The sequence below is a fragment of the Dipodomys merriami genome, unplaced genomic scaffold (assembly GCF_024711535.1).
Source record: "Dipodomys merriami isolate MVZ:Mamm:240054 unplaced genomic scaffold, mDipMer1.0.p SCAF_4, whole genome shotgun sequence".
NCBI lineage: Eukaryota > Metazoa > Chordata > Mammalia > Rodentia > Heteromyidae > Dipodomys > Dipodomys merriami.
The window spans coordinates 63,281,877-63,299,669 of record NW_027205603.1 but is presented as its reverse complement, the minus strand read 5'-3'; the positions used below and the strand labels follow the sequence as shown (position 1 = coordinate 63,299,669).

Here is a 17,793-nt window from a genome sequence, read left to right as displayed (position 1 = left end):
AAAGTACTTGAGGCAGTGACCATTTGTTGCTTGTTTCAGAGCAGAGCAACACCTGGTGCTAAACCACCTAGTTGTGTGCCTTTATAAGACCTGCAAATCCTTGGCTCGGGGCTCTCCTCCTGGGCTCCTCTGTGTTGGAGTGTAGGACAAGGCCCGAGCTGCAGCCCGTTTAAATAAAACAGCTGTAGAGTCTGACTCTCGGTGGTCTTCTTGGTGGGGGGGTCCTGCGACCTTGGCATAACAGCATGATACTATATCTCCATGACCCCAAAAACTCCACCCCCAAACTCTTAGAACTTATAAACCACTTTGACAAAGTAGCAGGATACAAAATCAACCCACAAAAATCGGTCACCTTCTTGTACCAACAATGTACAAGCGGGAAACAACCCCATTCACAATAACCCCCCCAAAAATAAAATATTTAGGAATTAACCTAACCAAAGATGTAAAAAAAAACTATTTAATGAAAACTATAAAAGCTTGAAGAAATTACAGAGGACACCAGGAAATGGAAAGACCTTCATGCTCTTGGATAGTGAAAATGGCAATACTGCCAAAATTGATATACAAATTCAATGCAATTCCTATTAAAATCCCAATGATGTACATTACTGAAATACAAAAAACAGTCCAAAAATTCATATGGAACAACAAAAGACCTAGAATAGCCAAAACAATTCTAGGCAAAAAAGACAACATGGGAGGGCATCTCGATGCTGGACTTCAAACTCTACCATAGAGCCATAATAACAAAGACAGCATGGTACTGGCACAAAAACACACCTGAAGGCCAATGGAATAGAATAGAAGATCTAGAAATAGAACTATACACCTACAGTCAGCTGATATTTGACAAAGGAGCCAAAGACGTACAGTGGAAAAAGCACAGCCTCTTCAACTACTGGTGCTGGGAAAACTGGGCGGCTACATGCCATGAACCCCAGCCCGTCACCATGCACCATCAACTCAAAATGGATTAAAGACCTTAACATCAAACCTGATACTCTGAAACTACTGCAGGACAGAGTAGAAGAGACACTTGAGGGCTGGGAAGGTGGCTCAGTGGTAGAGCGCTTGCCTTGAATGCCTGAGGCCCTGGGTTCCATTCCTCAGCACCACATAAGAAAAAAGAAAAAAGCCGGAAGTGGCGCTGTGGTTCAAGTGGTAGAGCGCTAGCCTTGAGCTGAAGAGCTGAGGGACAGCGCCCAGGCCCAGAGTTCAGGCCCCACGACCGGACCCAAAAACAAAAAAAAAGAGACACTTGAACTTATAGGCACAGGCAGGAACTTCCTGAACAGAGTTCCAGGGTCACAACAAATTGGAGAGAGACTCGACAAATGGGACTACCTAAAAATAAAAAGGTTTTACACAGCTAAAGACATAGCAACCAAGCTAAAAAGACAACAAACGAACTGGGAAAAACTTTTACTAACAATATATCAGACAAGGGGTTAATATCCAGTATATACAGGGAACTCAAGACACTAATCCCTCCCAAACCCAACAAATCAATTACTAAATGGGCAAGGGAACTAGAGAGAGACTTCTCAGAAGAAGAGATAAAAAAGGCAAAGAGCGCTTGCCTTGCATGCCTGAGGCCCTGGGTTTGATTTCTCAGCACCACATAAGCAAAAAGAAAAAAGCCGAAAGTGGTGCTGTGGCTCAAGTGGTAGAGAGCTAGCCTTGAGTTGAAGAGCTGAGGGACAGCGCCCAGGCCCAGAGTTCAGGCCCCATGACTGGACCCAAAAAAAAAAAAAAATGGCAAAGAAACACAGGAGAAAATGTTCACTATCCCTGGTTGTAAAGGAAATGCAAATAAAGACAACCCTGAGATACCACCTTACCCCAGTCAGAATGTCCCACATCCTGAAGTCAGCCAACGACAAATGCTGGAGGGGATGCGGAGAAAGAGGAACCCTATTACACTGCTGGTGGGAATGTACACTTATACAACCACTTTGGAAAGCAGTCTGGAGGGTGCTCAGAAAGCTAAATATTGACTTCCCCTATGACCCAGCCATATCACTCCTAGGCATCTATCCTGAAGAACAGGAACAAGGATACAAGGACACATGCATCTCCATGTTTTGTTTTGTTTTGTTTTGTTTTCGGGTCCGGTTGTGGGGCCTGAACTCTGGGCCTGGGTGCTGTCCCTCAGCTCTTCAGCTCAAGGCTAGTGCTCTACCACTTGAGCCACAACACCACTTCCGGCTTTTTTCTTTTTGCTTACGTGGTACTGAGGAATCGAACCCAGGGCCTCATGCATGCAAGGCAAGTGCCCTACCACTGAGCCATCTTCCCAGCCCCGCGTCTCCATGTTTATTGCAGCACTGTTCCAATAGCCAGAATATGGAAACAACCCAGATGCCCCACCACAGATGAATAGATCCAAAAATTGTGGTATCTATACACAACGGAATATTATGCAGCCATTAGAAAGGACAAAATAATGGAATTTGCAGGGAAATGGATGGAACTAGAAGAAATCATGTTGAGTGAAGTAAGCCAAGAGCAAAGAGACAAATGGCACATGGTCTCCCTGATAAGTGGATGTTAAATCCGAAACATAAGGTGATACAACAAACTTAACAAGACTTGAGAAACAAAGGACCTCCACTCATCTGGTCGAATCACTACTAAATAACCCCATGCTGCTGATCACACATATGGTATATATGTGCACACCAGAGGGAAACTAGGAGGAGGACACTGAACTAGAGGGAATCAGGGAAAAACATACAACAATGGGATCCATCAGCTGCACTGGACATTGATCAAAATGAATTAAGCAACTCAATGGCAGCGATGGGAGGAAGGGAATGAATGGGAACGAGGGAACAGCTAACACTATGCAAAAGGAAAGGAATGTACACATCACCCGATGTGGAAGAAATAACTGTATTGTCAAAGCTCATAGAACTCATAAACTTTATAGGCCACAATAGACAATTTGCCCCATGAAAGTTAGAATGTGTTTGTGACTTTAACTAAGCATCATTATCCCACAATACTGTAAAATTTGTGAAATTATGTAATCACTTAATCACAATAAAGAATTTGCAAAAAAAATAAAAAAGAAGGAAAACTAATAAAGTTTAAAGTTTCTCATGAACCAGGCACTGGTGGCTCATGCCTATAATCCTTGCTACTCAGAAGGCTAAGATCTGAGAATCGCAGTTTAAAGCCAGTCTGAGCAGAAAAGTCTATGAGTCTCATCTCTAAATTAACCACCAAAAACCTGGAAGTGGAACTGTGTCTCAAGTGGTAGAACACTAGCCTTGAGCCAAAAGAAGTTTCTAAATTACTCAGAATATATATTTCACATCCCACTACACATGCTCACATACAGCTCTAGAGAGTCTATTCTATAGCAGAGAAAGAACAGGTAAAAATCAGATCCATACAAATGCAGTGCTAAGAAAGTAATGGTGATGGGCTAGTGGCCTAGTGGCAGAGTGCTTGCCTAGCATGCATGAAGCCCATGGTTTGATTCCTCAGTACCACATAAACAAAAGACGAAAGGTTCTGTGGCTCAAGTGGTAGAGTTCTAGCTTTGAGCAAAAGAAGCTTGGGAACAATGTCAGGCCCTGAGTTCAAGCCCCAGGACAGGCAAAAAAAAAAAAAAAAGCAATGATGATAATATGCAAGTTTGGCTCCAAAAGAAACAGGTGCAGTGGTGGTCTGACTCACAAAGACAGAAATGTTAAGCCAGGTTCTTGAAGCCAGCAGCCCTCCTGTTTTCCAAGCATTCAGGGCATCCAGGAATAGTGACTGTACACACTCAGCCATTCCAAAGGCCTGCCTCATCCTTGCCAATTCAATAGTGATGTGATGGACATAAATACATCCTTTACTAAAATGGTCCTTCCCAGTACCCTACCAGATTACTGGACATAAACTCCATGGCTGGTTACCAAGGCAATCCTTGAATTGAACAACTACAAACCCAACGCATGTGTTTGGCACCAGAGATTACAAGTCCTTCAGTGAGGTTGCTAGATAAAACACCACACATTTTGTACTATTAGACCAAGACCTCAGGATTTAACCCAACATGACTGTGTGGGGAGTTTTGAGGCTGCTTCTAATTGTTAGACTCATCAACAGTCTGGCTCTTATTATGGCCATCTTGAAGTAAAAAAATAAAATAAAATTCCACACATACACAGTTTCCAGGCAAATATAGACCAGTCTGGGGCTATTAAGCAGTGTGTTTAGCAATTGTGGTAAATGTGAGGAAGAGTCTTCCCACCCAGGAATTCTTGAGTCTGTCCCCTTTCTCACCAGCCTGAGGGTACCACACAGCATGCTGTCCTGTGCCAGGAGAACAAATCAGTTACAGGAGCTGTGGCCCAACCAAAGAAACCATTTGCTAGAAAGAGAGGAAACTCCTCCTTCAATGTGCATCTTTATTGAAAGCTAATGGGTCCCCTACCACAATGTAAAAGAAGAATCGTGTCCTTAATATCACATAAATGGTATTTGATGTATCAAATAAGTGATGCCCCCAGCTGGGCCAGCCACTGCCAAGAATTTCACACAGTTCCAGGCAAGATGCAAGATGGTCTCCATGTTCCAGGAAAGAATCTCCTTCCCAAGGGGCTGGCGTATGTGCAGCCGAGGAGTTGGTCCACTCCTGATTAGGCCAACGCTTGTGGACCAAAGCCACTTTGAACATTAGAGCTGCTGCTATCCAGTGATCAGCCAATCCTTCCAGCACGCACACATCCCACATCCAAAGCCCTTCCCTTCATGGTTATAATTTGAAAACCAACCTCAGAAATTTTCTGAGGTTTAGGCTCTTTTCCATCTGTTCAAAGCATCTCACCTAAACCATCTGAGCATAATGCATGAACAAGTCGATGAATCAGGTCAAGAATTTTTGATCCAACCAAAGGAGGATATTCTTAGCGGAGGAACACAAAGGTACAATGCCTATGTGCCTCTAATCATTCAAAATATTTATCAAAATTCTAGGAAATTAGAACAAGAGTTGTTTTTCTTTGTTGCTATTTTTGTTTTCTTCTTGTTTGTCCATTTATCTATCTTTGAGAGGGTAAGGGGACACAGAAATGGAGGGCCAAAGGATGAACAAATGCAGCAGTGGTACTCACTAGACACTGGAAAAGGAACTATACAACTTGTGGGTGGAGACAGGAGGGAAAATCTGGGAGAGAGTGAGGAAAGGGGTAACATTGTCCAAAAGAAATGTACTCATTACCCAGCTTATAGAACTGTAACCCCTCTGTGCATCACCTTTATAATGAAAAAAATAAGAATTATTGATCCAGCCCCTTCTTCAACCTGCCAGAGGTTTCTCTGGACCACCAAAATAGCCTGATGTTCACAAGGTTCCCTGGGGGTTCTGGCACCATAAAGGGTGATGAAGCTAGCTAGCTGAGAAGTGCTTCATGAAAACCAGGAGGGCCGTCTGTCCAGCTGCAGTGCTGAACTGACCCACGGCAGGGATGGAAGGCGAGGGGAGTGCCTTCAGACAGAAGAAAGGAGAAGGTAAGCCCAGGAGAGTAACAGGAAGTCCCTGGTAGAGCCTGGGCTTTACCTGCATGAGCATTACAAATCTGATGGTTTCTAAAGGTGGAATGAGCCCGATGTGCAGACTTGGAGTGATTTCCTGGACATGACTGCCCGAATGGGGGTGTAGCAAGGGCACGGAAGGAGCTGGAGACAGCGTGGGGCGGATTCCTTCCAGTGTGGAGAGATCAGGGCCTCTGCTCACACAGGCAGGAAGAGGTCCCACAAAAGAGCCTTTCACACATCTCCAGCCTCCACTCTGTCCCTCCAGAAGTGTAAATCTAAGCAGAGAAAAAACCCAGAAATTCAAGAGATGGGCTGCAAAGTGACATAATGCCAAGCTCTCAAGCCAGGTCAGTAGTTCCTGGGCCAAGTTGGGGTTCAGCAGCTCAGCCCTCAGGAACTGGGTGGCACCCTTGAGGAAGCTGCAGTCCACAGGTCCTCTCTCCTATGACATGGGGGTCTCGCAGTGATGGCATGGGTCATTGCTGCCATCCAGAGCATGACAGAGCCTGCGGAGGTGGTGGAACTCTGTGGCCAGGCCCAGGGTGGCCAGGCCCAGGGTGGCTTTGCTGGCCATTCTAAAGCAAACCACCTGTTTCCTGCCGGGCTGGGCCTGGGGCTTCAAGGTCTCCGCAGAGAAGGGCGTCCAAACCACGCTGAGGAATGACAGCCTTGGCACCGCCCCAGGTGGTATTTGTTTTTCACTGAAGAGGTTTGTGGAATCCAGACACATTTTCCACTAAAACCAAGCAAAGTAAAGACGGCACCAAATAAAAATAGCTTCCCGATGCTTCCTGTTTACGTGCTCCGCTGATTCTCAGCCTAGGGGCTAAGAAGCCCCTCTCTGGAGAACACAGAGCAGTGGGTGGGGGTGTTTCTTTCTTCCATGGTTCTGTTTCTCTGTCTTTTGTTGCATGCAAGTTTATTCTGGAGTCCATAGGGTTAATCCTCAAGTCTTCTTTGTTAGCTCTATGAAAGGGAGACAAGAATACTAAATGCTGGCCACCTGCAAGAACTCTATTATCTCATTTGATTATCTCAATTGATCTCATTCTAGCTGAAGGAAGATAGAAGAAAAGCAGAAGACTGGAAAGAGGGGCTTGTGCCTGGCTCCAAGACTTCATTGTCTCCCTCAGTCCAACATGCATGCTGGAGAGCTGGGACACAGATACCAGGTGAGTAGGCAGAAGGGGCCCAGGTGCTCCAGCCTAGCCATACATTGGGCCCACAAGTCCTTAGCTGCCACCATGTCCAGTGTGTGTGGGAGAGAAAGCCTGAAAACAAGCCTTCCTGGGTGGCCTCCGTGACAGGTCTTTGCAAATTGGTATTTGGCCCCTTTGCACAGCCCATGTGCTGTGTTGTCTCAGTCCAAAAGCTATGAGAACAGCTTCATTCTTCCTGCCTGATTTTTATAACACCACAAAGTTAGCCAAATGCTGGTGGCCCACGCCTATAATCCTCGCTACTTAGGCTGAGATCTGAAGATTGAAGTTCAAAGCCAGCTCGGGCAAGAAAGTCCATGAGACTCTTATCTCCAATAAACTATCAGAAAAGCCCAAAGTGGAGTTGTGGCTCAAGTGGTAGAGCATTTTTCCTTGAGCACAGAAGCTCAGGAACAGCACCATAGATCAGTTCAAGCCCCAGGACTGGCAAACCAAAGTGGTGGGTGTGGGGAGGTAGTGGGGGATGAGGGAATGGGGGAAGCAAGTTAGTAATGTAAAAACAAAAAAATTCCATGACCAGGAACATGGACATGGATCTCCAATCAATCCACAGAAATTGCTGTGAGCTAACCCAAGCTTGTGAATTGATTTTTTTTTAATGAATGATTGAAACAGCAAAAGGGATTTATTTAGTTTTCATAATTGAAAAATTGACAACGACATAAATATATTTCTAAACCCATCAGAATGAAAACCTGATGGTTTCAAGAATAGGAAAGCAGCGTCACAGAAAAGCTCACTACCATGCTACTGCCGTGGGGAAGTTCTGGAGTTGGCTGTGTCCCCTCTTTGGAAGCAGACACTGAGGTCTCAACCCTCATAGCCTCAGCACAGGTGGTTACTTAGACATAGGGTCTTTACAAGGTTTTATAAGCAGAAATTTGGAACAGACACACACAGACTGATGGCCACCTGAAGACATGAGCAGAGTGCTATCACCAAGCCAAGACTGCCTGGGGTCCCCAGAAGCAGATTGTCACTCCAAGGCTTCATTCAGTAGGGACCAACCCCAAGGACACAGTGATTTTGGACATCTTGACTCCAGAGTGTAAAATGATCCATTTCTGTTTTTAAGCTTCCCGGATTGTGACTTTGTACCAGCAGATGTAGCTAACTACTACAAGGACTTTTGTCTTCTTGGGCTTTGACCCTGTGCTGTGGTTGGAGACTTACTGTGGGCCACATTTTGCTGAGAAAGCAGAAGTCCCCCACCCCCTCCACCATGAAAGCTGACGTAGCCAGATTTCTTCCTCAGCCCCAGGCATTGAAAGTGGAGCATAGAACAGTCACCAACAGTGTTGACAGCCAGCAGGCAGTGTAATGGCACAGTGACAGTGCTGTGCAGGAAGCCCGACCTTGGCTACCAGTCTACCATACAGTCTTCTCATTGATTCTATGATCTCCCCAACAATCAAATCCAGGTCAGTCAACAGAGATCTAAGCATGTGTGCCCAATATCTTAACCAGCTTTCCACCCCTCCCTGCCACTGCATGACTCTATGTCCCAAATAAACTCATTACCTCCATCCTTCCTAAGACTCTTCTCCATGGACCCCTACAAGTTACCTGGTGACACCCTGGCCTCCCTGACTGACGCTGGTCACCAAGAACCCACATTCCCAAAATCTACCCACATTCTACTTCCCCTCAGCACCCCCCCCCAGGCCTTTCCCCAATTGAGGCCCTTCCTCCTTACCTTACCACTGAAAGAAATACTGCCTCAACTCCCCCCTACAATATTCCAATCCATTACCAGCCCTCTCCCTTTTTCCTGGGTACACTGCAGACTGGAAAGTTCGCACACAGAGAAAGGCAGGACTCCACCCTTCCGGTGCCGCCACCCTCACTGTTCCCACGAGCGCCTTCTGCCCAGATGCTCTGCCACCCGCCTTAGGATCTAGCCACGCTGTAAAGCCTATCGCTAATATTGATGCTTTATGACTTTTTTTTTCAGGTTCTAAGGCTGAAACTCTGGGCCTGGGCACTGTCCCTAGGCTTCTTTTGCTCAAGGCTGGCACTCTACCACTTGAGCCACAGGGTTTTTTGTGATTTAACTGGAGATGAGAGTCGCAGAGACTTTCCTGCCAGGGCTGGCTTCAAACCGTGATCCTGAGATCTCAGCCTCCTGAGCAATGTTTATGACTTTTATCAGCTCCTCATTCCCTCTTTGGGATCCTCTCTGTGGTTTTGGCTACAACACTTAGTTCTTTCCAGCTTGAGTTTAATTGTCTGCATGTTCGGCTGGTTCCCGCCACCTCCACCATCTCTCCGTTTATTTATTATTGCTGCAACTCTTAACTAGACATTTTGCAGGGAGGTCAAAAAAAAATACCTGTCTATGTCAAAATTACCTCCTTTCAGGGGTAATAATGGCCAAAAAGAAATGTATTCATTCCCTGACTGATGTATGTAACCTCTCTGTTCAGCATTTTTACAAGAAAATAAATTTTTTAAAAAAATTACTTCCTTGGGCTGGGAAGGTGGCTCAGTGGTAGAGTGCTTGCCTTGCATGCCTGAGGCCCTGGGTTCGATTCCCCAGCACCACATAAGCAAAAAGAAAAAAGCCGGAAATGGCGCTATGGCTCAAGTGGTAGAGCGCTAGCCTTGAGCTGAAGAGCTGAGGGACAGCGCCCAGGCCCAGAGTTCAGGCCCCACGACCGCACCCAAAAAAAAAAATTACTTCCTTTCAAAGAGTGACATTGTCCAAATAAAGGTACTCATTACCTGACTTATGAAATGGTAATGTCTCTGTAAAACACCTTAATAATAACAATAAAATCATTAATTTAAAAAATATCTCCAGCTGGACACCAGTGGCTCATGCCTGTAATCCTAGCTGCTCAGGAGGCTGAGATCTGAGAATCCCAGTTTAAAGCCACCCCAGGGAGGGAAGTGTGTGAGACTCTTATCTCCAATTAACCATCAGAAAACCAGAAGTAGTGCACAGTAGCCTTGAGAGGAAAAAGCTCAGGGACAGTGCCTAGGTCCTGACTAGGTCAAGCCCCATGACTGACCAAAAAAAAAAAAAAAATCAACCTCCTTTCTTCTCCTCTTACCTCTCCAACCATACTGCCTCCTCCCTGCCCCCTGGATGTACCATGCACCCTCGTACCTCATGGACATGGTATAGGCTGTTCCTTCTCCTTGGCTCCTTTGGAGATATTTCAGGTTCAGTTCCAGACTATTACTATAAAGCGATATTGCAATAAAGGCAGTAAATATGCATTTTTCCCAGTGCACATAAAAGTTACATTTACAGCTAGATGCTGGTGGCTTATGCCTATTCACCAGCAAAGAGCCAATGTGGTTCAAGAGGTAGAATCCCAGCCATGAGCAGCTAAGTGAGAGTTCAAAGCCCAGAGGTCAAGCCCCAGTAGTGGTACCAAGGTACCAAGAAAAGAAAAGTTATGTTCAGACGACTGGATTGTAGTATATTATAGTCTATTAGGGTAAAATACCATTATATCTTCAAAAATAATGTATTTATTTTAATTTAAAAAATACTTTGTTGCTAATTTATTAAAAAGCTAACCATCACCTGAGCATTGGGGGGAGTTATGGTTTTGGTGGCAGAGGGTCTAGCCTTGATGCAGACACCCACTGACCTACCAGGGTGTCTCTGTAGCATGAGGTGTTTGTAGCATGTTCTTCCATTTAGACTGCAGTGAGGCTTGCTGCATGGACTGACTCCTCCTTTCCTGAGGCATTTCCCTGTTGCATGGGATGCTGTTTGGTCACAATTTAGCCACAGTAGAATGTCTTTCAAAACTAGAGCCAGTCTTCACAAACTCTGTTGTTGCTATGTCAACGAAGCTTCTGGAATCTTCTGAGTCCTTGTTGCCATTTCCAGAATGTTCCCAGCCTCTTGAGCAGGAGTGGATTCTCTCTATTGAACCCACTTCCTTTCCTGGTCCATAAGAAGCATCTGGTCAACCCCATGAAAGTGTGTCTTGTGGGTACAGCAGTCCACCCACTGTTTCGGGCTTCCCCTCCAGTTCTCAGTCTCCTGCTCTCTGCACCACATCTGAGGTCTCAAAAACCTCAGAGTTACCCCTGAGGGCTGGCATCCATGCTGATGCTGGTACTTTGCCTCCTCCCATGCCTCACCACTGTGTTCCAGAAGGTTTTTCCGTTTATTTCACCCAGAGTCATCAGAGAAATCACTACCTACAAAATGGGTTTCATCACTAATAAGACTTGAAGGTCAAAATGACCTTGATCCATGGCCCGCAGACATGAAAACAATGCTAATGGTAATACTTGTGTGACTGAGCTCCTGGGTGGCCAGGTGCCTCATCAGTGAGCAGTCATGTGTTCAGAGTAATCTTTTATTCTGAGCAGTAGTTCTCAATCTTAGGCTTAAAACATTTAAGAAACCATGTTGTAAACAGATGTGCTGTCCGGACTTTGTTGTTCTATTTAGAGAGCACAGGCAGCATAGATGGGGCTCTTAAGGACTTGGGCATTTTTGGAATAGTAAATGAGTCTTGGCTTCAATTTAAAGGCAGGAGCTTCATCAATCCCTGACGAGAGTTGGCTGCCCTTGGCAAGCTTTGAAGCAGGTATTGACTGCTTTTCTCCAGCTAGGAAAGCCCTAGATGACATCTTTCCTACCATAGAAAGCTGCTTTTGTTTGTTCGTTTGTTTTTAATTTTTATTATCTTTAAGTAGTTGTACAAAGGAGTTGCCATTGACAAAGCAGTATGTGAATACAACACATCTTGATCCATGTCACCCTTTCAACAGAGAAAGCTGTTTCATCTGCACTGACAACTTGCTTAATGCTACCCCTCCATCAGCTTCTTTTTTTCCATCTTCTGGAAAATGCTCAGCCCCTCAGCATGCACTTATGCCTCATCTTGCACTTTCGTTAACTTTATGAATCAACTCCTGCTAGCTTCGAACTTTCCAGGCCACTTTCTCACCTCTCTCAGCCTTCATAAAAAGGAAAGAGTTAGGACCTTGCTCCAGAAGAGGCCCGGCCCTAAAGGATTGTCAACATTGGTGCATTTGCTTTGAGAACATTTCCTGCACATTCACAATCTGCTGGTGCTGGGTGCAGAGAGCAAGCTTCTGGTCTGTCTCAGGGGTCCCATGCACCTTCTCACTAAACTTGATCATTTCTAACTTTTAACAAAAGTGTGCAGCTCTTCCCTGCCACTTTTTTTTTTTTTTTTTTTTTTTTTTTGGTCATGGAGCTTGAACTCTGGGTCTGGCCACTGTCCCTCAGGAGAGGGAGCGCTCTACCACTTGGGCCACAACAACCACTTCCAGGTTTCTGGTGGTTTATTGGAGATAAGAGTCTCATGGACTTTCCTGCCCAGACAGGCTTAGAACTGTAATCCTTAGATCTCAGCCTCCTGAGTAGTCAGGACTACAGGCATGAGCCATGGGCACCCGGCCCTCTGCCAGTTCTTGTAAGGTAGTTAATTGGCTTAAGTTCAACATTGTTGTACAGGGAGGGCCAGGAAGGGAAGAATGATGAGGGACAGCTGGTTGGTAGACCAAACAAAACACATACAACTTGTATGGATCAAGTTGCCTGTAGTAACTGCAGTACTCCAAAATGATTATAATAGTAATATCAACGGGCACCCACCACAGATCATCATAGCCAAGATGACAAGGGAGAAAAGGCAGAAAATTGTCAGTGTATGACAGAGATATGAAGTAAGCCCCGCAGAATTGTATTCTTTGATTTATAAAAACACAGTACCAGTGAGACACAGTAAAAACACAATAAAATGAGGAGTGCTTGTAAACACTTGTTACTCAAGTGCATCTCTCTGAATTCTACATACAAACAACAAATAGCTATGGTCAGTCACTAAGTTCCCAAATCATGCTTTTTTTTTTTTTTTAAAGCATAGCTGCCTGGTTGCTTTGCTCCTCTTCCCAATGCTGCCATAGAAACCAACAGCCCAGGGACAGGTTGCTTTTCACCAAGTCAGACACTATGTATCACACCCCACAGAACACACGGCTATGTCCTCCACAGCCCGAGGACCCGAGGACCCAGCCAGGCAGCTGAGCATCCCGATGCAGATGGCCTTGGGGCCAGCATCTCTCCCAGCTCAGAGGGCCTTGGAATCCCCAGGCACCTCCTGCAGGGAGCAATGAGGGCTGCCCTGGAGATCCATCCACTATACAGACCTCCACAGACCGCCCAGCCACACAGACAACACAAACCACACAGACCACCCAAACCACCCAGCCCGTTCCCAGGAGACCCTCAAGTCAAGACATTCCAAGTGCCTCCCACAAGGCTTTTCTCTATCCCTAGCAATTGCAGGCATCTATGCAGCCTCTATCACACATGCAGTATTTTACATACACGTTCTCCGGTCCTGCTGACGTTCCAAAGTCATGATTATTATCCTTGCTTCACATCCAAACACACTGAGAGACAACAGGCCTCACCTTAGGTCACAGAGCAAGCGGGATGGGGACTTAAACCCAGCTACCAAAGTATGTGGTCTTTTGCTACGCTGCTGAGCTCCTAACCTGCTCTGCCATGGGCCTGTTCCTCCGCTGCAATTGAAGAGGCAGACATAGGACAGGCTGAGGAGCGAGGGGTAGAAAAGTCACTGAGGAGACCCTGGAATGTACACTACACACACACACACACACGCACGCACACACACACACACACACACACACACACACAGATCTCTCAGGAGACCTTTGAAAATAATAAATAAAGATAATCCCATCGCTCTGAGATGATTCAGGTGGTTGAACCTAAAAGCATAGATTAACTGAGCCCTAATGGTTCCCTGCTGAGATTTTTGACTGTGACAAACCATCCTGGACAGGTCCTGGACAGCACAGCTTGGAGCATGATGAAATCTGTTTCTAATAATATCAACATCCCAGCCAAACTCTGACCTGGCACTGTAAATGAAGGTTCAACATCACTGGAGAGAGCGCTGATGGGCAAGGGCAGAGGTGCGCAAGGATGGCCTGTTTGCTCTCATATGTGGAGCATCTTAAGTCACAGAGAGGCTCGGGGAGCGGTGGAGAGCCTAAAGCTTTATCTCAGATGAGGTCCACAGATTAAAGAATAAATCAATACATCAAGAAAATGTGGTATATATATGTATATATGATGGAATTCTATGCCTCCATCAGAAAGAATGACATTGCCTCATTTGTTAGGAAATGAAAAGACGGGAAAAATTATATTAAGTGAAGAAAGCCAGGCCCAAAGAAACATAGGTTCCATGGTTTCCCTTGTTTGCAATGACTAGTACATGTCTAGGACAAGCAGAGAAGGTCAAAGGCTGTGTGCATATGACCACATGAGATAATGTTAAGCAAAATGTACCCCAAGACAGGGACACAAGTGTTTTTTTTCTCTTTCTTGCTATTGTTTTTAATATACTTATAATGCACTATGTAATTCTTTTGTTTCTTTTGTATGGTCTTCCCCCACAGTATAACTCCTGTTTTCCCTGGATTTGATGCCGGTGTTCTGCATCTTGTATATACATTTTTGTAATTTGGGGAGGGAAGGGATATAGCGGAATGCTTAAATGGGGATGCAAGTTGACCCATTGTGACAATGAGATGTATAGTACACTATGTTGAAAATGAACTTTACAATGTTGGGGCAGGGGAGGAGTTGGGGAGGTGGGAGGGAAGTGATGGTAGGGGGAAAACAAAGGAGGAAATAACAATGCTCGCTACGAAATGTACTCATTACCTTACTCATGTAACTGTAACCCCTCTGTACAACATTTTTACAATAAATATATTTGTATATTTAAAAAAAAGAATAAATCAATAGCAAGGAGGCCAAATCAGCGCACTAAAGATAACAGCCCACATCAAAACCTGCTTAACAACAGGATTTGGGGACTGTCATTATTGGCAGTGTGCACACAGCTTATACAATGTGCACACCACAAACACAATTACACACAGCAACACTTTGGGCAGGTCTAGGGTTTGAACTCAGAGCCTCAAGCTTGCTAGGTAGACACTCTACTAAATAATTCTTTAGTTATTTGCCAAATAGGATCTCATGCTTCTTGCCAAGGGCCAGCCTTGGACAGCAATCCTCCTATCTCCACCTCCCTAGTAGCGGGGTTTACAGGTGTGCACCACCTGCCTAGCAAAGAAAATACATTCAAATATGTCTACAATTATCAGACAACCTTTGGCACCTGTCATGTGATTCACCTGTTACGTGAATATTACATTGAAGTCCATCAAGGATAAAATCCTTCCAGCAGGGCTGGGAAGGTGGCTCAGTGGTAGAGTGCTTGCCTTGCATGCCTGAGGCCCTGGGTTCGATTCCTCAGCACCACATAAGCAAAAAGAAAAAAGCCGGAAGTGGCACTGTGGCTCAAGTGGTAGAGCGCTAGCCTTGAGCTGAAGAGCTGAGGGACAGCATCCAGGCCCAGAGTTCAGGCCCCATGACCAGACCCAAAATAAAATAAAATAAAATAAAATCCTTCCAGCAGATGCTGGAATTCTCCCTTCAGGGGAGAATAGGACCTGCTAGCTGCCTCCTCCAAGCAGCAAACCCAAACCAGGCATGTGAATATGAGATGGGGTCAAGGGAAATGGTAGAATGTGGGATCATGTGAGTATTCTGGGCATGTGGCCAGCTGGCCTGAGGCCGCAGAACCTGCTGGTGTTGCCAGGCCCCATTGCTTCCCACCCTTGCTGAAATCCAGGCCATTCTAATCAAGTCAGAAGGGCTCCGGTGAAGCAAAGGGCTGGGAGAGTGAGCCCTGCCTGCTGGGGCTTGGATAGGCCAGTGCAATCTCGAGGGCTGCAAGACCAGATTAGTTGGGTTCTACATTAGCGTGCCTGGGCACTAAGGTGGCCACAGTGTTGCAGAGCTGGGGGGAAGCATCAGCTTTCCTGCCCATGCACAGAATCTGCTCTTCACCAGCCCCCAGGGACAAGTGGGTGTGGCAGCACACACCCCTCTCCCCCCCCCCACCAACTCAGCTCCCAGCCTCAATGGGCAGCTCCACACAACCCCTCCAAGAGTGGCTATGATGTACATACTGAGCAGGAGAGGACCAATGTAGCATACCTGCACGCCTAGCCAAGAGCTGAACATACAAATACACCCAGGACCCACTTAGGAAGGGAGGGCTGAAGTCCCCGCCTAAGCAGACAGGAAGCAGAACTTGCGCTTCCTGTTTGCATCTCCCAGGGGACCAGAAGAGGAATGGGTCCCAGGCAGAGCATGATCCATGATGACACTGTGGCACTCAAGACCCTACTATGGCTCCCTTGTTCCCTTCAAATAAAGCTAAGGTTCTGCTCCTTTTCCTGTGACCTCAGTCTCCTAATGCCTGCTCCTGCGTCTCCAGCCACACTGCTCCCTGCCTGCCATCTCTGGACAGTTCCCAATACTACAATCCGGGCCTCTGCACCTAGAGCTCCACTGCCAGGACTCAGCCTGAGCCTCTGATGTCACCTGCTCAGCAATCCTTCTTAACCCGCTAAACCAAACGACAGCCATCTCCTCACACCTGCTCTCTGCACAGGGCATCTTCCTATTAGATATTCAGCTGAGTCTGATTCTGGTCAGTTTTCCCAACCAGAATGCCAGCTCCCCACGGGCAGGACTGTCACTGTTGCTACCTGCCAGTCACCGTGCCCACTAGGTGGTACTGCGTGACTGGATAAGCAAATGGTCAACCGAATGAATGAATGCATGAAAGAATGGATGGGCACAGGTCAAATCCACTACCTTCAGGGCCCTTGCTCTCTGTTCCAATCAGTGGGTTCTTTCGCATAGAATAACTTAGGGACAGCACACGCTCATCCCTCTTAGAAGATTTGAACATTTTCTTCAGCACTTTCAGCTTCTTCCCTAAGCAGATCCATCTATCCCAGTCCTGTCTTTTCAGAACAGTCACAGCCCTGACTGAGCACCAAAGGGACTCAACTCACCTGTGGTGCTGTGGTCCTCACCCAACGCAGCTGGGCCTGGGGCCCAGGAAAGAAATCTGAAAGCAAACAGGGCCTTCCTGCTGATGGCGCTGAGGGCTGCAGCACCCAGGTGGGAGGAGTGGAGAGTAAATGCCAAGGTTTCCAAAGGTGGGGAGGGGGGACTGGCATCCCAGAGTAATGTAAGGCAAGAATATCAGTAAGATGATTTTTTATTTTTACTTTTGTCAGTTGTAAGGCTTGAACTCTAGGCTTGGGCATTGTCCCTCAGCTCTTCAGCTCAAGGCTAGCGCTCTTCCACTTGAGCTACAGTGCCATTTCCAGTTTTCTGGTGTTTTATTGGAGATAAGAGCAGCATTATTTACTATAGCTAAGCTATGGAACCAACCCAGATGCCCCTCAGTAGATGAATGGATCAAGAAAATGTGGTATATATACACAATGGAATTCTATGCCTCCATCAGAAAGAATGACATTGCCCCATTTGTTAGGAAATGGAAAGGCGTGGAAAAAATTATATTAAGTGAAGTAAGCCAAGCCCAAAGAAACATAGGTCCCATGGTTTCCCTTATTTGCAATATCTAGTATATGTCTGAGTCAAGCAGAAAAGGTCAGATAAGTTGATGTTAGGGAAATGAACCCTAAGATATGTATTCAAATGTTTGTTATTCTTTTTGTTTTTTTTGGGGGGGGGGTCCTGTCGCGGGGCCTGAACTCTGGGCCTGGGCGCTGTCCCTCAGCTCTTCAGCTCAAGACTAGTGCTCTACCACTTGAACCACAGCACCACTTCCGGCTTTTTTCTTTTTGCTTATGTGGTGCTGAGGAATTGAACCCAGGGCTTCATGCATGCAAGGCAAGTGCTCTACCACTGAGTCACCTTCCCAGCCCCTGGGTTTTTTTCTTTCATGCGATTGTTTCTAACACATTTATAAGATTATTTCTTTGTTGTATAACCTCTGCTTTCACTGTATTTGATGTTGGTATAATTTGTGGAGGGGAAGGGGAAAAGCAAATCATTTAAACAGGGATACAGGTGGACCCATTGCAAAATGAGATGTACAAGTCGTTATGTGGAAAACGAACTTTACAACTTTGGTGTGGGGGGGAGGATTGG

At 45.9% G+C, this 17,793-nt stretch overlaps 1 long non-coding RNA gene across 1 annotated transcript; it reads right to left on the bottom strand.

Moving 5' to 3' along the window:
- Positions 1 to 6,315: 6,315 nt before the first annotated feature.
- Positions 6,316 to 10,482, bottom strand: LOC138806298 (uncharacterized). The gene is made up of 3 exons (XR_011365772.1): positions 10,371 to 10,482; positions 9,874 to 9,948; positions 6,316 to 6,507 (listed from the first exon to the last, which is right to left on the bottom strand). It is a non-coding gene; the product is annotated as an uncharacterized lncRNA (long non-coding RNA).
- Positions 10,483 to 17,793: the final 7,311 nt, after the last annotated feature.